This window comes from Ischnura elegans, chromosome 2 (genome assembly GCF_921293095.1).
Source record: "Ischnura elegans chromosome 2, ioIscEleg1.1, whole genome shotgun sequence".
NCBI classification, from domain to species: domain Eukaryota; kingdom Metazoa; phylum Arthropoda; class Insecta; order Odonata; family Coenagrionidae; genus Ischnura; species Ischnura elegans.
This window is the reverse complement of record NC_060247.1, coordinates 9,950,722-9,973,484: the sequence shown is the minus strand read 5'-3', so window position 1 is coordinate 9,973,484 and position 22,763 is coordinate 9,950,722. Positions and strand designations below refer to the sequence as shown.

Here is a 22,763-nt window from a genome sequence, read left to right as displayed (position 1 = left end):
TTCGTGCTATTCATGCAATATGAAAAATGCGAGGGTTACCCTTATTTCAAGGCGCGATCGGCCATAAAATTAAAACCAAAAAGTAAATTGAAGTTTTTTTTATTTGCACTATTTACCTGCACCATCCATCTACTTCTCAATACAATCGCCATTCCGACTTGGACATTAGTCATAGCGTGGTAAACATTTTCCCATAACCTCATCTCAGAGAGTAGATGCCACTGCCATCAGCCAATTTCCTACGCTACTCTGCAGCTCGTTGTCCAATTCCAAAATACTATACTCTTAGCCAGCGTTTCATGTTAGCAAAGACATGAAAATCAGGATTAAGAGGCAACTCCTCAACGCAGAAATTGCAACTCGCCGATGTACTCGAGTAACTCGATCCATTATAAGATCATCGTCTGACACTCATCATTCCCTGACTGCTTGATCATCATGATCGTCTAATGTCTAGCTTCTAAAGGCCCGGTTACACGATGCATTTACGCGTGCGAGTTAATGTCTAAATGCGTGAATGAAAACGAAAATGCATCGTGTAAGCACACAACTTGTGCGAACGCATGGACAGAAAATAAAAACTGTTCTAATTTGCTTCCTGCAATCGCCCATGTTCCGTTCCGGTCCACAAATATCGTTCATGAATTCATACATTAACTCGCACGTGCTCATACACAGTGTAACCAGGCCTTAGTTGTCTGAACCAATTCTGCACGTTGCTGCCAGTGTTGTGAATATAAAGGGTGTTGTTCCCCAGTTTGCATGGAGAAGGCTCGGCAGGCCCAGGGTTTGTTGATGATGGCTGGTTGTCTGGGGTTGTTGATTTGAGTTGGGGGATTGTTGGGCGAGACGCCATTGCGGAAAGTAGTGGAGAGGGAGCTCTCTAATTGATTGTGAGATTCTGGAGCGGTGTAAGTGGGGTTTGAAAAATGAAAACTGATTTTAAAACCTTTGCGAGAGTGCATCTCTGGACTGACGATTTGGCAAGGACCCCAAGTTGTGCCCGCTTCGTGATGCTCGTTCGTTCCACGTCGCGTGCGCACGACAACAGTCACGAAAGTTTCGCCCTCACAGTACTCACTCACCGATGAATTTAGGCAGCACTGCACACCTCGCCATGATGATATCAACGAACATACCAGAGACACTGAAAAATACATTTGCGAAGATATTTCATTGCCAATAAGGCTTTTATTTCGCGATTGGATGTTGAAAAAACCAACTCTTGCAATAATACTAGTGCCCTACGTTTAAAAAATAAAAATGGAGATATTTCCAGGAAAATTGTACGACGTGCCTTTATGGAATACCGTTCCAGTTAAAAGCGAAGATCGCGCCCTTATTGGAACGAGTCGAGGTCAAGGAATTAGATGAGCAAAATCCGTGAACGAATCATTACGATAGTGTAACAATAATTGAAAGTACCTTGCAGTCCACATGTCGAATAAAGATCAGGTATATTTAAAATTATTTATGGAGACGGAAGTGAGGCATGGACAATGACCGCAGCGGAGAAAGCAAGGATAGAGGCCTTTGAAATGTGGCGCTACAGAAGAATGATGAAAATCAAATGGATCGACCGAGTTAGTAACGAGGAAGTCCTAAGAAGGGTAGGAGAGAAGAGAAGCCTCATGAAAACCTTAATAAGAAGACGGAACAACCTTATAGGCCACATCTTGAGATATGATGGCCGGAAGAAGACAATCGTCGAGGGACAAGTGGAAGGCAAGAACAGAAAAGGAAGACCTCGAACAAAATATATGGAACAAGTAAAGAAGGATGTGAAAGAGAAGAAATACGTAGATGTGAAAAGATTAGCTGATAGGAGAACTGAGTGGAGAACTGCGTCAAACCAATCCTAGGATTGTTGACCAGTGATGATGATGATGAAGCATCAACAAAAAAAAACTAGATTGTATGTGATGTTGATGAAGATTAGACGGATTGCTTGTCGGGGTACGTACTATCTGTTTTAGTTGAAAAACCGACTTGGCGTCCTTCCTCGTCATCTTCGACCACTATTTTCATAAAATAGTGAACAGCGCCATTAAATTATATTTACCGATATTAATAGACATACGTTAAGGAAAAGACCACTAAAAAGTACGATTAAGACTTGAAGCAAATAAAATTACCATCAATTGTACATTCTTCGGCAGAAATTTCTGTTAACTTTCGGAATACTTCCGTAACCCTCCCAATAAAACAATACGAAATCTCATATCACTTTTTGCTTTCAAACAGCAAATAATGGCATCCGACGAAATGATCGACAGCTTAATCTCATTATAGAATAATCTTCCGATTTCGTTGGCAAATTAAGTCATCGTAGTAGTGGGCCCCGTCGTCCCTACGGCGGCGAGGGTTTTCCCAAGAGCCTCATAAGGTTTCTGTTTTTCCCAATCCCCTAATTTCCAACCCTAGAGTCGTCGTCGAGAATGGAGAAAGTCAACCGTCCGGTTGGTTCACGGCCCTCAAGAGCGTAACCTTCCCGGGCCCGTACTGGGAACCCGTTTCGATTGCAGCTCATTCTTATGCTTCATGAAGGTCATCTCAGCACAAACACTAGAGATAGAATTACCTAAATCTTCGAATATATTTGTAATGTAAAGCCTGAATCACACGATCATTATTTTTTCGTCGCGAAAAGTTATAACTATCGCGATCACTTTTCCCGTCGCGAAAAGCGATCGCTCTAGTGATCATTTTTCTGAATCACACGGTCACTCCCACCGTCGCTTTTCGCATTATTTCTGATATCATAGCTCGTTGTCATAGGACCCGCATCACGAAAATATACAGCGTGTTTGTTTATCTATGTCGTTCCCACAATTGTCAAACGCTGCGCTGCAATCACACCATGCGGTCATGCGTTCTGATTGGCTGATATGGGGTCTTAGGGACGGTTTTAGCGACGGAAAAAGCGACCGGACGAGTGATGAAAAATAGCGATGGGAATCCTCATCGCGATCGCGAAAAACAATTTTGCCGACGACGATCATTTAGCGAGTGATCACTCTAGTGATCGCGATAGTGATCACTTTCGCGACGAAAAAAAAAATGATCGCGTGATTCAGGCTTAACCACCTAAGGCCATCCGTAATACGACGTATAATACAACAAACCGCACCCCAGACGGTGGGGCAAATTATGGTTCCTATTGCAACTTTCTTACTTAGCAGACCACTGTAATGGCGTCGGTAAATGACCTGAGTTGCATCCTCTAAATAACATACAATAATTCACATGAAACCCTTCACCTGAATCCTTGCAGTAGTATCACCACCAGAACAAAATCGTATTATTTTTGTACAAGTATTTTCAGTCACAACTACAGGCTCGCGGAGTGGATGACATTCTAAATTTCAATGAAATACAAAAGATGGTAATGAAGCCTCAGTGAATCTTTAGATTACTGCTTTATTTCATTACATAAGAGTCAAAATCTGAGCGTTTTACACGATAGAAAAAGAAAATCAAATTCGCACTTGTTTCTTCGGAAGGAAAATGGTTAGCACGGAATTACACAAATGTCACAAATGTAATTTTTTCTTCTTCTTTTCTTCGGTCTTCGCTAAATTCATCTAGTTGAGTTTTTTTTCCAAGGTAATCTACTTAATAGTTTTTTTCAAGCACACTTCTCTGGTGAACTGCAATAAAAATTAATGGAATATTTTTCCCAAAACATTCTAAAACAATGAAATAGTACTGTTGCGTTTCCTTTATTCTTTACTGCCAGCGTGGGTTTTAGAAAGTTAGCAGATTCTTCTTAATGAATCTTAAGCGATTTTGGAGGGTTTTAACTTAATGAGGGGGGAATTTAAACCCAACAATACAAATTTATTTAACCACTTAAGAATCAAAGTGAAAAGTTTTTGACCGCAAGACGATGAGCTGAACTTCTCTGAAATAAAAAACTACTTTTCTTTCACTTTTCATGACAAACAAATAAGTTTACCCGGTATTCTCGTTCCTAAAATGGTACACAGCACAACTTATCATCACAATCATGGTAGTATGAAAGCACCTTTAATAGTGCTTAATAAAACCGAGAACACCTTTTTCATTTGGGTGTACTTCAATGTTTTCTTAAAAAGGCCATCCCTGGTAAAAATCTTCACCAGTGTTAGGAGAGGTCACGGGTGTAGAAGCACCATCAAATACGAAATTACCATTCCAATGACCTGCAAAAGAGAATGCTTATAATAAAATGCAATAATTCCGAGAATGAAATAATAAAACACTGAATGCTTTCCTCTCTATAGAATGCGGCGATTCCCATGATGCATGAGTCTACTGTACAATTTCGTGGTGGACAAAAGTCTCTATGAAAAGTTAAGCTTACAATTAGATTTCATTGTGTTAGAACATGCCTCATGGTAGAAGTAACAAACTAAATTATTAAGACAAGGGTGGATATAAGCCGAGATAGCCCTGAGCACAACTTGCTGAAGCAAGCAGTCGACACGGGGGTACACACATTTAAACGGATCACGTTTTCATTCCCATTTCATCAATGACGCCTCATTTAGAACTAAAGAAATTGAAATATACTATTTATTTTAAATCCAATCACACAACCAACTTCAACGCTCATGGTCAATGTTTTATAATGTCTACGTGTTCAGCTTATTGAGTTAACTTATAGATATTTTTACGACGATATATCTTAATCGTCTGTGAATGGCTCATTTTCTCTAAGAATGTTTCTTTGCCAATTCTCTTTATCTATGATGTCCAGGAATGAAGCCAGACGCGAAATGCGAGCCTTTTTGATGCAATATAACACCCTAAAGGTTTCAAGCAAATTCAATGTCATGCTTTTATCCAGAAAATCCTCTGATTAGAAGGAATAGGGTGATTTCCTATTATTTTTTTGCCTAAATCGAAAAATTATTACTCCTGGAGTGCGCATTTCACGCTCTAAGATTTTCGGATGACGATATCAATTTTTCGTGATTAAACGAAAAGTGAAAAATTTCAAGCTCGCGAAAACGCGACGGCTAAGTAGGAATGATGGGAAAAGTCCGGGTGACATCATTCTGGTTCCCGCTGTCGCCGTGTGACCCTGCTAGCAGGTAGCGCGTGGCTTAAATAAGGATTATTATTCCCCTATCAAACGAAGGAAACTTTCCGAACTTTGGTAATTTTAATGTGTGATTATTAAGTGAGGTTTCTCTGAGCTCTGTGCCTCATGCAGGCATTAGTAATGTCAGACGATGTAAAAGTCCTATAGAAACTAGGTCCCTGTGACGTCACGTGGAGTGGAATCGCATGGGCGCCAATCTGGCCTTTTCAAATGAGGTTAAAATTGACATTCGTCTAAACAGGGAATTCTAAAACCAGATAATTTGTATATTATGAATACACTAATGGTGGGTAACGATTCGCAATCAATGCCTTTCGTTTTCTTTGATGAAGGAAACTACCCTATGAATGATCCGCTTCCACGGGCACTCACCATTGCGAAAAATCCCAAGTCAAGTGAATGCAGACCGAATATAGTGGCTTTCATGTCATTTGTCTTCAGCTGCAGGCGGAATAGTGTTAACTGTAAAAAAAACCAGAAATATAACTTTCGATGTGATGAATGCATTAAAATATTGCAATCAAAAGTGTAAAACCTTGATATAAGCGCCAAGAGTAGGCGTCCAAACCTCTTTTTGAGCGCCTTCGTCTTCAACCAATTCAGTCAACGCGTCCACCACATTCAAAATTTCACTCCCCTAAAATTAAAAAAAACACACCATTACCAATTTACTCAAGAATGGTCATGGATGCAAAGTATTAAAAACTTCCTTCACAATAGGGTTGTTTCCTATTATTTTTTATTGCCTAATTTGAAAGATTATTACTCCTGGAGTACGCATTTCACGCTTTTAGATTTTTAAATGACGATATCTATTTTTCGCGATTAAATGAAAAGTGAACATTTTCAAGCGCGCGAAAACGCGACGGCTAAGTATGAATGCTGGGAGAACTCCGTGTGACATCATTCTGGTTCCCGCTGTCGCCGTGTGAGGTGTACGCATTTCGGTGACCTTGGGGCGAGGGTATGTGCTTCGCTGCGATGCAGGCTGCTATCAGGTAGCAGAGTACCCTGCTAGCAGATGGCGCTTAGCTTAAATAAGGATTATTATTCCCCTATCAAACGAAGGAAACTTTCCGACCTTAGGCAATTTCAATAGTTGATTATTAAGAAATGTTTCCCTGAGCTCTGTGCCTCATGCATGCATTGGTAATCTCAGGCGATGTAAAACTCCTATCCACTCGTATAGAAACTAGGTCCCTGTGACGTCACTTGGAGTGGCATCGCATGGACGCCAATCTGGCCTTTTTCAAATGCGGTTAAAATTGACCATTGCCATTCGTCTAAACCGGTAAACACCATAATATACAAATTATTTAAATAAAATTCATATATTACGAATCGCAATCAATGCCTTTCGTTTTCTTTAATGTCGCAAACTACCCTATTAAGAGCTATTCCATTTTTAAAAATCATTCAGGACCCTATGAAGAGTGCGAGAGATATTGACCCGAAAAGATTTTATAGATTGTGGAAATAATACATGTTGCAATAAATGAAATATCACTACAAAATAAAGAAATTTTCGACATTCTAGTCTCATTAATGTCCACATTATGGACATTTGAAAATTGTCTTTTCTACTCGTGCTCGCCAGAAAGTCCATTCTTTAAATGGCTGTAACTTTCTGAAAAATAACCCAGGAAAATTACAAGCGGTGGCCAATGTTCCGTAGACAAAATAAAAAAAACAAAAGTACCACGGAAAATATGAGAAATTACTCAGTTCAACACGTAGAGCTACATTAACTGGCATGACTGGCCATTTCATTAGACATGCTATTTAAAAAATAATTTAAATAGATAATTTAAATTTTGCCGCGGAATAGTGACAGAAGCAGCCTAGGGTTAAACAAGTGTGCGTGTGAAATCGGCCAATTACACTTTCGCCATTTTTCCTAGCAGGAAGCACGGACGAAATCTGTCGTCTTCATACCGTTTAATTATAAATACCGGTCAAATAAAATGAAAAAAATATTTTTGCTAAGTATTCCTGAATTTTCTTTATTGAGATAAATTTATTTGAAACATCAGGTGAACGCACAAAGAATCCTTGAATAAGTAAACAAATATTAAAGACGATTTTTCAATGATCATAGTGACCTCTTCCATTGATGTACATGCCTGTCTGCCAGTATATTTTGTAACTGACACCAATGACTGGACGTGACATTTTAAAATCTAGATTACTCAAGGGTTAAGGTTTGCTTATCACAGATTACAATGACAAACACTTTTGAACAACTTGAAGTTTGAAAACAAGCTGCCTCGGTTGCATCTTAGATTCAGTACTTGAGTTATAAAATAATTTGTCCCAACGAGCATAAAATCCGCTTTTATCCGAATTTTAATGGCACAAAATACGTGGAGGTAAAACTCACCTTTTGCAGTATTTTCCATGGCACCCAGCAAACCAAAAACAAATATGATAGCCCCATTGTAAGAATGAAGTAATTGTCATATTTGACCTCGGGCTCGGGCAGGAACAGGGGTTTAAGAATTGCGTGCGAACGATATATTACATATAAAATTGAAAAGTAAATGTCGACTAGAATTATTGGAGAATAGGAGGAAATTAACCTCCGATATTCACGCTGCAGCGTAAAATATACCGATCTTATCTTTTTTATTTTGACTACAGTCATTATATCAGAGAGGTCATCAATAAATGATTGCCGAAATGTGATACGCGCATGGGCTATCCGCTTCTCGTTGTCATAGGAACGGGTCGAGATTTTTTTCTTTAGCTTCAGGAAATCATTGAGGGTGTCAATGACGCGATTTATTTTTTCCCAGAAAGAAAACAGGAAAAACAACAATGAAGAAAACGTACTTGTTTTTTGCACTATCGAAAGAAAGACGAGGGCCACTAAGTATACACTATGACCTAAAGAAGCATGCATGCGTCCAACCACCTTAAAGGTTATTGGAGTGACAATCGCAAAAATTATAAACAGTGCAACTACCACTTTCACCATAAAAAAGGATCTCTCTCTTCTCTTTCTTGGAAACATTTTCGGTGGCAAGGTTAGGGTGTGTCCCAAAGAGTTCAGGACCAATGCTATCGGGTGACTTGAACGTAGCACGAAATCAAGGAACACCAAGAAACGACACGCTGGTAACATGTGAAACATCAGAGGAAAAAAACCCAAAAGGGACAATTTCCCACAATTCGCGTCGCATTTGAATATCACGTAATTGAATCGCATGTTATCGATTAAAAACCACAGCAATGCGGAGACATGGAGAACTGAGGAGTAAATCAAAAAAGAATATGAGCGACGGTAAACTACTATTTTTGAATTTCCAACTTTTTCCACCGCGATAGGTAGCATTCCGAATATACGGCAAAAATTTAACAGCGGAAGAAAGGCGAAATAATTATCACTCTCGGTTTCCATGGTGATTGTATTCTGAAACAATCGCCTACGAAGGTATTACTATGAAACTCAATTTTCTGGGCCAGCCTTCACTTAACAAGTTAGTGCATACAATAGCCACAGATGGTGTGAATTCTATCGGCGAGAAAAAGGACTCATTACTCCTCAACTCAATCCTCAATAATAATTTAAAAAAATCACATTGAGAGACTCCATAACTGCTATTACGGTTCTCTCACGGAGAGGATTTCGTATATAGCGTTTTGAGCCTGTATTATTATGTGAGTTATTTCGGCCAAAGACTTGCGAAGCCTGCTTCGTTTATGAGTGTTTGTTTTAAAACTATTATTTAGATGTGCTCGTGCGATAAAAGGCCGGTAGCTTGCTCTTTTTGAGACACTATTATCACAGGCATTCAGCAGCATTCTAAACACTCCGTTGGGATTAGCTCCTTTACTACTGGCGTTTATGGTCAATAAATATGCCCTCAAAACACTCCGCTAGGAGGGTAATTTCACCATGTATTTCTTTAACGTTAATACTTGATTCAGCCCATCACTCAAGGGCTACTAATAGATAGATTTAAAATGAATTTAAAATATCCGAAATTTGAAATGAAGGCCATGAATGTTTTCTATAAATTCTTTGCTTTCGATAACGAACAAAAAAACCTGAGCTGAAGCAAGCTTCATGATAATATATGCACTGCTAAATCTTCAAATTTTGTTAATACAGAAGTGAAAGCCCTTTTGACGCCGTTTTGATTCCTTAGCAAGTAAATACCATTGTTAATATGAGTACATATACAGAACTAATACTAAATTTTTATAAATGGCATCCTATCGAAAGGCTTCGTGAGTTATAGTACTGAAATGCATCCACTTGATGACATGAAATATTAAAACCTGCAGAAAGTCTTGAATTTTGAATGAAAGGTTTCGTAAGTATGACAAATCATAGTAAAAATATAAATTCGATTACTCTCAAAAATATAACAAAAAGTATAGACATTATATATTAGTACTACAACATAAATTCAATTCTGAGGAAACCTATAAAAACGTGGTCGTGTTATATACACATATTATTCACAAATATCAATACGAACTAATGATAACAGCAATGAGATGAGATGAACAGATCACAAAGCTTTCTGACAAAATTACTGCTTCAAATTGCCAAGATAGCTGAGCGTATACTTGGATAATACAGAGTGACATAAAAAAGATTAAGAATATGAGCTCTTGTCACATTATCTAATATTTAATAGAATCATAAAGAAATCTTTCGAGAAAATCCATTTTATCAGTGCATAAGCTCCGACGACGACAAACTGTATAATTGTGGGGTAGCTAGGAGCCAATTAATGTCTAGCAATAATATGGTGCAGAATATAACAGGTTAAGTATTCTTTTCACAATACCTTGCTTCCCAACCTTGATACAAATAATTAGAAGCTTGACTTCTCAATTCTAATAAACTCGGGTAAATACCAACTGAAGTATGAATGTATAGCAGCCAGAGGAGTGAGGTGAGTTCAGGGTGATTTTTAAAAGAATCCCGAGATTAGAGAATGCTCGAGGAAAATTTCTCTGAACTTGATTGAAAGCCGCTAGGAAGAGCAGCACTTCGAAATAGAATCACTAATCTCGTAGCCATTCTTACTCAATCATAATATTTTCAGCCTCAACTGTTATTAAAAATCGCCAAAGGCTTAAATGAAGACCAAAATTGGCTCATCGTTTCATTTCAAACCATTATACTACGTATGTCAATTATTAGGAGTTTTACCGATTGTACAGCAAAACGAATATAGGGGAAACTTGGTTCACTATGGGAAATCAATTAAGCTCCTCATTTACAGTGTATTTTCCATACTGACTAAGCTTGTTCTGTTGGTGCTAACACAACTGGATACATCTCACGAGGCTCTCTTTCAAAGGACTCATCTGGCTAAGTTGTCGCTGGAAAAATCGTACTCGACGCTTATAACTTTATTAATGATCTTTCGCACCCTAGGGTTCCTCGATTTCTCCATGAGATCGAGCTCATCGTTGATTTCAATACTGAACTCACTTCGCGATCCCTCACCAAAATACTCCGCTGCAAACTCACTGCGAGAAGGAAACGATTTCTTGAGAAGAATACCGATCATTCAAACTGTACTTCTTTGTCTGCTTTATCCTTCGCTATTCTTTCTGGACGCGAGACTTTCTGTCTTTGGAGAACAAGTAATCATTCCTATAATCGTATACACCTCAGGGATGCAAGGTGCCTGTATAATGCAGCTATTTCTGCTGATTGTACTTCACTTCAAGAGTAGACTTGACTTAATCCATTCGGAATTGATTGGGTTGGCGAGCGAGGAGTTTGCAATCGGCGGGGCCGCATGTGATATCAAGGGAGTCTCTCTCCAACGGGCAAGTTCTCACAGGCAGCTGTATGATAGGAGCCCCAAGAAAATCTCAGCATTGAAGGACATACTGAGGATTAGATCGCTTTATACGTGGCTTTCATTCCAATATCGACGCCTAAGCCCCAGTTTTTCCATAGTGGTCTTTTTCGAATTACACATTCTTATCGTGGCACAGATAAGCTTTCTATATGCCACCATTGGAGGTATCTGCTGTCCTCACAAGCAGTATGCACAACATTGCATTCAGCTTTTTATAATTTCTTCCCTCTTGTTTTGTTACTGCTGGGCGCCTTGGATGACACGGCAAAAGGTAAGATTTACTCATTAAATGATATTGTTATGGCCATTTGCTACATTACGTTTGAGTGGGTTGGAAGCCAGGGGGTACAAGTGATTTCTCTTTCCTATACAGAGTCAGGTACAGAAATTTGGTATAGAAAACAAACGAGATCAATTAAATATTTGTCATAGTGCATTTGATTTTCCACTCGATGTCAGCACAGATCAGAGACTCACTTGTTTCCCTTGGCAACCAGGTTTTTGTGTATTTATTCTAATTAACCTTTCCTAACTCTGTTGAGAAAAAAATCACTTGAACCCCTTGGCTACCAACCCACTCATTTCATGTGCTCACAAATTACGCTATTACCTGATATTATTCAATTTTTGAAAAAAATCTTACATTTCTCTCAAATTTGTTTCAATGCCTGCATCACTACCGCTGTTTTTTTTCAGCTGACTAACAGTTATAGGCAATTCCTCAATATTTCCGAACTCCGAAATGTACAATACTTATTATTTGAGTACTCGACCGATGAACGCAGGTTTCCGAGGAGGATTTAAGAAGTAATCTGTCAGCATAATACAATAAATCAAGATATGGGTTCAAGGGCTGTTGCTCAATTGTTGTACGAAATATCCCCACACGGAAAATAGAGGTCATTTTCGCCACTAACACTTCCTATAAATTTTCCTCACCCACATTTCCATTCAGATATGTATACTCTAAAATAGATCCCGTGGCTGAATCACTATCTGATCATTTCCCTCATTGGTTCAAATCATAAAAAGCAATTTACGTTAAGTAGATTGTTGTAATGATGAAATAATTATATTTGGTGCCATTATTATTATATATTTGGTAACATTATAATGTTATATTTTGCATATTCCTTTACCTTTTTGCGATAATTCGTACGAATGGGACGGAATAGCTTCTTCCTATTATAGTTTACGCGTGATAGATCACGGTCACGTAATGAAGTTTTTTTAATGCTTCAATTCTTGTGCTTCATTTTAAGATGAGATTTGAATTAATTTATTCTCAGCTGTACACGAGTTAACCAATTGCTTCCGTTTACTTTTCCATGGATTAATACCTTCAAGAGTGATACAAATCTGAAAAATGAGCTAATCCATTGTGAAATAGGTGCTGTTTCTCTCTCTGGTCCACTAAAGTGAGATTAATTTCACTTTGAACACCTTTGTGTTCAAAGCAAAGGCTGTAGAAATATTTTTACTAAACGACCGTCGGCTAACCATGGTTAGGCCTTTAAGGAGTCATCCAAACAAAGAGCGAAAATTCCACGGGGAGAAAATCATTTGCTTTGATCTGGATTCGAATTAGAACCCCTAGAACTCGTATCTTTAGAATTATAATAATATGAATTTGAATGTTTTATGGCCACGCGAATTCAGGGTGACGATACTCACAGTTTCAAAGATTTACTTTGGTGGCGGCCAGAATTATTCTTGATTAAAACGTTGTATGAAAAGTTAGTATTCTCTTATAATGATCCCATGGACACTTGGTCGTCCTCAGGAGGATCGACCTTTGTAAAAAAAGGTTATTTTTTACGCACGCCTTTCCGAGAAATTTCATTTATTACAAAATGTCATAGCTATTTATATATTTTCCATCAATCAAGTGCACCTTGACGAAAAGCAAAATGACGTCGAAAAAAAATAATTTGTGAGTCGATAGAATAAAAAATATAATGTTTAAAAAATTTATCGAAATAAATTATTGATGAAATTCGGGAAATCAAAGATTTCAAAAATAGATGTGTCATCAAACAATTCATTTGAACATAAAATATTATCACAAAAATGTGGGTTAACTTGAATATCTAGTGCCTCCAACACTCACGGAATTGGCTCTTACGAAATTCTTAACTTTTCCTCTTAAACCTCTCCTCTAATTCCTTCGCATAATTTCCAGGTTTTCGAAATCAAGAGCACGGTGGCTGCGATGGTTGAGAGAGAGGAGAATGAATGCGTGCGACGCGAGGTAAGGTACGACAGATGATGTGGGGACAAGTTCCCGTGACTCGTGTGTGTTTTCCGTGTTTCAACTGTCTATCTAAATCCATCTACTTTTCAGCTGACACTTTTCCATGCACAGTTGAAGAACGACGATTTGCGAATCAAAGTTTGTGATATGTTTTTTCTTGACATGCAGTTTTTTAAAACGGTGAGTAACGTCTTCATACATTTCCATACGTGACAGTTGCGAATACCAAGATTTGATTCCAAACAATTACGATTGCATGATTGGCATCCATTAAAATCAATGAGAACTTCTAATACGGAAATTCAAATACATGAACGAATACGGCATACAATTAGCAGAACATTCTCCTCGGAATGCAATATGGAAGAGATTTAGAATGAATAGGTATGCATTTAGCCGCATGACAATCATAATCACTGGTCAACAATCATTAGATTGGTTTGACGCAGCTCTCCACTCCATTCTCCTATCAGCTAATCATTTCTCGCCTACGTATTTCTTCTCTTTCATATCTTTCTTTACCTGTTCCATACATTTTGTTAGAGGTCCTCCTTCCCCGTTCTTGCCATCTACTTGTCCCTTGACGATTGTCCTCATCAGGCCATCATGTCTCAAGATGTGGCCGATAAGGTTGTTCCATCTTCTTATTAACGTTTTCACGAGGCTTATTTCCTCTCCTTCTCATCTTAAGACTTACTCATTATTAACTCGGTCGATCCATTTGATCCTCATCATTCTTCTGTAGCATCACATTTGTTTTTTTCATGGTTTCACGTTGTTTCCTTACTCCCATATTTAAGTTTCCCGCTGTTAATCTCTCTTTCTGTATTTAGTTAGAATCTAAGTCTCTCTTTAGGTGGAATGCTCGCTTCACTTGGGCTACTCTGCTGATAATTTATTTCTTACTTCTCCCGTCGCTAGTGACATTAGCGCATGGCAATAAAATGACAAAATAGCACAAAAACTGAATGCATCATCTGCTTACAGTTGCTTCGCAAGAAAAACGTGATAGAGAAAAATAGTTGACTTCTGATCTAGTTTTTTTTTATTGTTTTGTGATGGAAATAAATACAAGCACCTAGCACGGATTGATAATATAAAATTTTCATTACTAATTTACGATATATCTAGCTTAAATTATATTATGAGTCCTTTCAAAGAATTCAAGAATCTTGGATCAACCAACGACACCGAAATAATTTCTACTTGGGATCATTTTTCTTCAGCAGCATTCTGTATAGTTTTTCACTCGGAAGAGCTTGAAGCTATGCATGAATTTCAAAGCAAAGGAAGATGAGAAATTTACGTTGGCGTCCAACCCTCTCTGTATGATATTAGCACTCTAACACCCAATAAAACCTTTGATATTTCATGGATTTATTCTTTTGCAGGCAATTGGCATTGCGGCTTCGTACCTAGTGGTTCTTCTCCAGATCTGAAAGTTCACCATCGAATGAACCTCAATGGCTAATATGCTGCTTACAATCATCCCCAGGTCTCAAACATAATAGCCATGTTTTTGGCACAATTCCTTGGCACAAAAATATAGCCTGCAACTTCTCCCTAGACCCAATAAATGCAGCTGTCTTATGTATTCAAGAATACAGAAATAAATAATAATGTGAAAATTAAAAGAAATTTTGTAAAAATTAATGACCAGTCATTTGAGCATCAAAGTGTGTGATGTATTTTCTCTTGATATGCACTTGGGCATGTGATTGTGATATGCAGGACGACTATTACTTCACTACCATCGAATGCTCTAAATACTACGACAGTAAAGCCACAAAATGAAGACCAAGCGCTATTACGGATTTTATTGAGAACATAGAAAAAATTACACACGGTAAGCCTTTAAATAATAATTTTTTTATTGACTTGATTCCACTAAACCATTCTCCTCTCTAACTAGGCATAGTTCCCGTCCCCTGCAGAGAAAATATTATTGTAGGTACACCTCGTGCTGAAATATTATCATTTTATTCACGATTAAGTTATAATACGTACTTTCACAAACAGCATCTATTTTAGAAACCACTTCTTCTGATCGGGAAACGAGGGAACTTTTCGAAAATTTAAATGCAATAACATGTTCTCTAAGCTATACTCTAAAATATATTCTGTGACTGAAGAACGGTCTCCGCATTTCACTCATTGGTTTTGTACAACACCCCATCAGTAATACTAGCCAAGGTAAGCCAATATCCCGAAATTTTTTAAGACAAGTATAAACCTGTTGATGTATAGGGTCGATTGATTACCAATATGATATATAATTATCTAGAACCAAAATGATCATAGGAAAAATACGACTCCAATCTTCTCGAAAGGGGACGTTTAAAACATCAGGCAGCTTAATTTCGATCTGAAAATGGAGTATTAAAAATGGACGTTGGCTTGCTAAATTATTACAAGAAATCGGGAAAAGGAGGCAATTTTCGAATATTTAGCAGCACTATAGCTACATGATCTACATAATACCCTGCGAGCCACCTCTAGGGTGTTTGGCAGGGGGTGACAAATCACCAACATGCAGCATGCATGTTGGTGATTTGTCATCCCCTAACATGTACCTAATAAGCTATCCTCTTAAATACATTCTGTGACTAATACGGTCTCATCATTTCCCTCATTGGTCCAGTGTAACAACCAAATTAGGCCAAGTTGATGTAGAGATAATATAATTCAGCTGGAATAACACCTTTCTATTATCGTTTACGCGACCAATATCATGGTTACATGGTAAGTTTTTCTTTTGCGCTTCAATTCTTGTTTCATTTTATGATGAGATTCCTATTATGTACTCAATGAGAAACCAAAATATGATATGAAATATTCATCATCGTAATACTTGAAACAGTTTTTTAAAAACTCACAGGTTCGGCAAAAAAATTGAATTATTATATGGCACTCGAAAACACCGCTTCTGAAAAATAACCGAAAAGAAGTCTTTCGCAGTTCTTACCTAGAATACAATGGATAATGGATATTTATCACTTTTTTACGAACATATATAAAGTCTTATGTATCTAAAATGGCCAGTGTAAGCACAGGTCAGCAAGCGAGCAAAAGATATCGCAGAAATTACGATGAGTAAATTATACCTTAGTACGACTTCCATCATTGGATGTTTATAATAAACGTAGTTCTATACGTTGGAAAGCAAGATCAATCATATATCACGAGAGCCTATAATCTTTATGTCTGACGGTATAATAAAAATGACGGAAACTAACTATAACTTGAACAGATTAGTGCGCAAATTTCGGGATAAAAATGGAACAATCGTCATGTGTCAAACGGAATTCTTCTCAAGAAATACATTACACATTCCGATATATTCCAATTCCAATATATATTACTATAAAATTGGAATTTGGAAGGCAGATAAAAATGATACTAAACTATAATGTAAGCAAATTAGTCCGCTGATGTTAGGAAATTATTACAGGTATGTCATGCGGTAAACGGATGTTTAGTCAATAAATCCTTCATACATTTCTTAGGGAATAAATATTTGCACTGAGTAACAAAACTTGAGCACTGAGCCGGAAAAAGGTATTTTAAACTGCAGTCTCGCTAAGCTAGAATAGGGAAGGAAACAAATAACTACTAGGCTGCCAATACTAAGGCTCTTACGTAGGTACAGTGGATGGACGATTTGGTGCATAAGAAGTTCAAAGGAAACTAAAAAAAACATATTCAAGCACTCCATAATAGATCTAACAAAATATATTGCTTCAACTGTTATAACAGGTAGTTGACAGAAATTAGCAAAGTTACAAGCGCAATCGGTAAAATTCGGGCTCGAATAAACTCCTTCCTCCTCAGACCGAAATGAATGTCAGCGATGATTCTTTCTGCGGCTTCACACTCTTTCTCCGTACATCCCAGATTTTGGGGATTTTGCCCATAGCACTACAAAGAGATAAAAGACCTAATATTGGTCGTTATCGGACATCCATTGCACTCGGAATTTACAGCGCATTCTTTTTGCTTTTCAAGATAGTTTTCCTTATCGTCTTCGGACTGGGTTTGGATCATTTTTCCCTTTTTCATGGAACTTATCTCTCTAAGATATCTCTGGAAAAATCATACTCGATGCTCTTAATTGTAATGACAATTTTTCGCAACTTAGCCATTCTTCATTTCGTCACCAGATCGAGCCCTTCGTTAGCATCAATTTTCAACTCCCTACGGCGTCCGTTTGCAAAATATTATTTCGCAAGTTCACATCTTGATATTTTGACGATAGCTCCTTATATTCAGTCCATTTTTATCTTGATATATATGCCATTTATTTTCTACCTAGACACGAAGCTTTCAACCTTAGGCAAGCGTACATATCTGCCTATCGTCGTATACACTACAGGAATGCAGGGCATGTGCGCAGTACATCTGTTTTGGTTGATGGTGCTTCACTTTAGGCGTAGGTTCGAGTACATTAACCGCGAGCTGAATAGGTTTGGGAATGAGAGCCGTACATCGAGTTACACATGCAAGATCCAAGGAGTGTACCCATTGGGGAGATGTCGTCGCTCGATTTCATTTGAAAGAGGAACTGGAGAACCGTCAGCTCTAGGCGTCGTGCTGCAAACAAGGTCGCTATACTCAAGACTTTCTTCACAGTATCGAAGCCTCGGACCTATCCTTTCCGGAGTAATATTTGTTGAACTTCAATGCTATACATTACAAATAATAACTTTTTTATATGGTGCTATGTCTGAGATATGCTGTCCTGGAAAGCAATACGTACAGAATTTCATCCAGCTAACCGAAATCAGTTTACGCTTATTCCTCACGTGCTGGTTTCCATGGATAACCCTAAACAAGGTAAGATTTTCTTAGGACTGTATATTAGTGTCTTCGGAACTATAGTGGTATTCAGTCCTGAAAGAATGATAAGGTGGCCTCCATCTAATCTCAGTTTCACAGGTAACTTCACAATTCTAAGGCCAATTACGATATAGCGAAAATATTTATAATTATAGCGATAGTATTTTTTTCATCAGTTCATTAATTTTCAAGGCAGTATGATTCTTCATGCTGGCGATGAGAGCATTTCACATCAATTCAATCAGTTTGGTAATCTTTTGCAATTCGTAACATGGAGAAGAAGTTTGAGCGTAAAAATGCTGTGATGAAGTCTTAGGTTCGCACCCTCAATGATATATCACTTTTTTGCTGTAGAAATTCTAATTTCAGTGTTTTTGCTGTCATAGTTATGCATAGTACGTACTCACATTTTATAAAGAGTTTTCATTTTTTTATACCAATAAATGAAATCAAGTTAAAGGTAGACTGGTGAAAAGGAAGATTTTAATGTGTCTTTTCATACGCTTTTCTGATGCTCGCTTTACCATAGTTTACTGTGCCACGATTCACATTTCCATGGTTATCACTCGAAAAGTGTTGGTTAATCATGCATTAGCGCCCAACTGATAATGTGGTGACATGGCGTGCCCGTTGATTTACTACATGGACCCGGGTTCTAATCCCAGGGTACACAATTTATTTTCAGCAAAATTTTCTCAACTGAGGAAAAATTTAAATTACTTAAGAGAATAACATGAATTTTGCTAATCAGTTTGCTTACTGAGCTTATATTAAAAAAAATATATACTTGCTACAATGGCAAAAAACAATATAGGACTACTATTGGATCTTGTAAAGTATTTTTTGGATCTAATAGATCAATAATGGGAAAGCAAAGATAAATTTTAAATACTGCCAGAAAGAAGTTCTACAGTACAAAAATAACATACGTTAGTTAAAGTTGATTATAAAAATTATAGTTTCTTAAAAAATCTCAAAACTGTGCACGAATCGACGCACTGGTGATATAAAAGTTTGTCTACTACAGTAAGTGGTGAGATTTTTAGGCCTTACCGGTTTTAAATTCACGATAGGGTATAACATCGATAAGTTTTCTTTTTCAGTCCACAGAGTAATTGGACGATTCCGTACCGATAGATTAGTTGGAAGCTTTTATTGAAAACCAGAGAACGATTTCAACGCGAAATCCAAGTGAAGTAGTATGTGACGTAAAATCTGATGCTTTCCAGGCGAATATATTCGAAAAAGGGTGTTCGAGCTTTCAGCCGGGTGGTCTTTTAAACAAATCGATGTTACCAACTTTTAGAGAAGTGATGAAATATTTTTAGATCCGAGAACGCAGGAAAGGAGCCTACGGTCCATGAAAAGGCCTCTCGATTGGCTATGCGAGTGTGCTAACTTCGGATATGCGCTCCAATTTCGGCTTTGTCCGACAGATGTGATTAAATGGATTTTGGGCGAAAGCCGCTCGCGTCCCCTCCCTGCAAGCTTCTTCCACGCGCCAAATGCACCAAAATTCACACCAAGTGCGTCTTACTTCGTTAGTCTAAATATTTTATGTTTCAGTATCGTCCCCGACCCCGACGAGGCGCCTAATAAGGGACAAGTCGTCTCACTAAGCTTCCTTTATTACCTTCTACCATCTTCCCATTTATATTAACAAAGGTAAATGACCTCCTAGCAGCATACGCGGGATGAATTTTGCTGTATTGGAGGCGTGGGAGGGGATCGGCCTGCGGCTCTTGTATCCGCGACGCTGCGTGGGCGTTGGAATATTTTCTTCGCGGGCGCGGACTCAAATTAGGCATTTTGTCGCTAAACGGTGGCAGATACGTCAAAATGCACGAAATGTTTGCCCTAAAGAACAGTAACTCGGCAAAATCTTTAGGAAATGACCATAAAATACTATATTTTTTGAATTTCGTCCTTCCCCCCCTAAATTGCATTTGAGCGAGGGTCAGGGGTTCACCTAGAGGTCTCAAATTTTTCAGGCCTTATTTTTGATCGGTCCCACAACTTTTTTTCTTTGGGCCAGATGGATTTGAAAAAAAAAACGATTTTTCCGATCCGCCCTGTTGTACACCCAAGAATGATACCCGCTCCGGTTTTTTTTTTTGAAATATTGGATAATTTGCAGGTTAATGCTGGAGCATCCTGTTGACAGATGAAAAGGAAAGTCAATTTCATTCGTTGTACGGCTGTAAAAAAAAGTCTGTCCCGTCATATCATGCACGACACATGAGTGAAAATATAAAATCTCTTCTCAATTTCTAAGAAGAGGGAACTCACAGATGTAATTTTTCCAGTATTCATAAGTGGAGACAAGGAACAACCATCAAATTACAGAGCGATATCTTTAACGTCCATCTAATGCAAAGCCCTTGAACACATCGTGGTCGGCTCAGTAATAAAACACCTAGACGCGCAAAACTTCAAGTGTTACAAAAATTAATAGGTTAGTCATTAAAAATAAAAGTAAATAAAGCATGTATCATTTGAGACAGGAGATCTTAAATTTGCAAATCTCGACATTTTGAAAGAAGTTTTAGTTCATAATGCCTGCTGAAGCCATTATACACACCCGATTTGTGTTCAAGCTTTTAAGCGTAGAAAGATGAAAGAAAAAAATACTTTCTTTAGCCCTCCAAAGCAAAAGCTAAGAAAATGTACGTCATCGGGTATTGATGATAAAGAGAATCTCAATTACAATGGTGCCTTCGATTGGGAGAAGATCGTTGTGTTTGCGGAAAAAAGCTAGCAGAGAAAAATAGAAGAAAAAACGTTTGAGCTTAGGAAGAAAATAAAATAAATCGAATGTTCAGATTTTCTATCAAATACACAGCATAAACTTTCCTATTTACAAGACGATTTTTATCGAGAAAATCACAAGCATATTTGCAATGCTAAAGATCTCGTAAATTTGCGCACAAAAATCACGGTGAGTGCTTAAAAAAGTTGATCAACCAACCTATAGAAAACAAAAATTCCTCCTACAGGTACACTCAAGGAGATTAAGGTATGGAATAAATCTTCGAATTTATGCTATCAAGCCAAGAATGTCAATATACTATCACAAAACTGAAAGACGCTACAAAAGTTTCAGATGTAATTCCTACTGAAAACAAGATCGAAGAATGTAGACCACGTAAATTTTTGGATCAAATTATATTTTCAAGATGGATGGGTGGGGTAACTTAAGTACGATTTGCTAATTATTTACATATATGATATACTCACAGATGCGTGGTACAATAATACGAAGCGAAGTATCGAAGAAGAAAGGTTGATTGATATTCGAATACAAAATTAAACATCGAATGGACATTTCAAATCTCGCGGAGTAGTAGTGTCACTAAATCATACGATTTTAAAACGCGATGGCATAATGTAGGGGAGAGTTACCTGAATCGCACCGCTTCCCAAATAGCACCACCGTCCTTTAAACCAATGTATTAGATATATATATGCAATCTAATGGCTGCATTCGGAGCTTCCTGCATCACTAACGATAAGCACACTTCACTTCAACTGTGGCCACCAGAGAAGTGACAAGTCAGGTGCGTAGGTATTAAGAAAAGAAGTGTCTCCTCTGCTACTTCTTTCGTCTTTTTACAAGAATATTGAAAACAAATAAGTTATATTTAGGTACATAGTTTTAGCTACATATCATATTTTTGAAGTATATTGTACTTCATTGACAGCGTGGTATGATCTTGTGTTTGGCAGTGGAAATGATTTCATATAAAATGGCGGTCACTCCTAAATCGCACCACGACTATCTATAGTTGTGCGTTGTAAGAAGTCTTTAAAAAGCTGCCTTGAAAAGACTATTCCAAAGCATAAACACTTGTACAAAAGACTTAAAAATTTTGTTTAAATTATTTCAGATTCCTTAACAAGCAAATAAAAACTACATCTATTATTAATGTGAAAGATATGACTTATTTAACTTTTTTCGTTCCTTATGTCACGGGTATTTTAACGCACATGTTTGCTCTATTGTGGGACATAAAAATAGCCTCGAAAAAGTTGCCTCTCTATTTCTCATGGTCGTTGAAACATCATCTCCACATTTTGGCCTCCAGTGGTGCGATTTGAGAAACCGATTGCCTAAATCGCACCACATTTGCAGAGGTTTCAAATTGAATTTTTATACATGTGTTCAACTTGGAATTGATTGTCCCCAAAAATTGTGAGAGAAGAAGACATCCTTCCTCGTATTAATCAGCATCAAAAACGTATATTGCGTATCCTTTTTTTTTTGAGTAAATTCGTTTTTTCCCAAAATTTAGGGCGATAAACAACCTTCCCCTACGATTTAACAATTTTTTAACACTCCCATGCGAGACAACACCAAGCAAATTCACAGGAAAGCATTACAAGATAATATTACTTTTCCAATAGATCGTACAATACTTTTCTTCAATATTACTCGGCAGTTAACATTGTGTGAAGTGTAGCAAAGAATATTATCTCGACTGACCTTTCCCTCCCATCGTAAAATAGAAGTATAAAACGCCTTGAAAATCCAGTTGCAGGTGCGAACATAGGCAGTCACAAGATAAGGTTTTATAGCACCCATGCCTTTCAATTTCCGACAGAACGCATTTAATAACGTTTCCTAGCATTCGAGAAAAATCTACCTCTATAAAATGTACTCATAAAAAACCAATTAAGCTGAATGTCGCGATGGGTCGTGGACTTGAATAGATATCAACGGTGGTTCTTTCTTTTAAATCATCTTCTACGT

At 37.6% G+C, this 22,763-nt stretch overlaps 1 long non-coding RNA gene across 1 annotated transcript in view; it reads right to left on the bottom strand.

The window, feature by feature from the left end:
* Window positions 1-3,429: 3,429 nt before the first annotated feature.
* Window positions 3,430-22,763, bottom strand: part of LOC124174000 — a 93,074-nt gene continuing 73,740 nt past the window's right edge. The window contains exons 2-4 of the long non-coding RNA XR_006868826.1: window positions 5,658-5,726; window positions 5,462-5,551; window positions 3,430-4,184 (exon numbers count right to left, since the gene is read on the bottom strand). This is a non-coding gene — a long non-coding RNA (uncharacterized LOC124174000). The remainder of the gene's footprint in view (window positions 4,185-5,461; window positions 5,552-5,657; window positions 5,727-22,763) is intronic.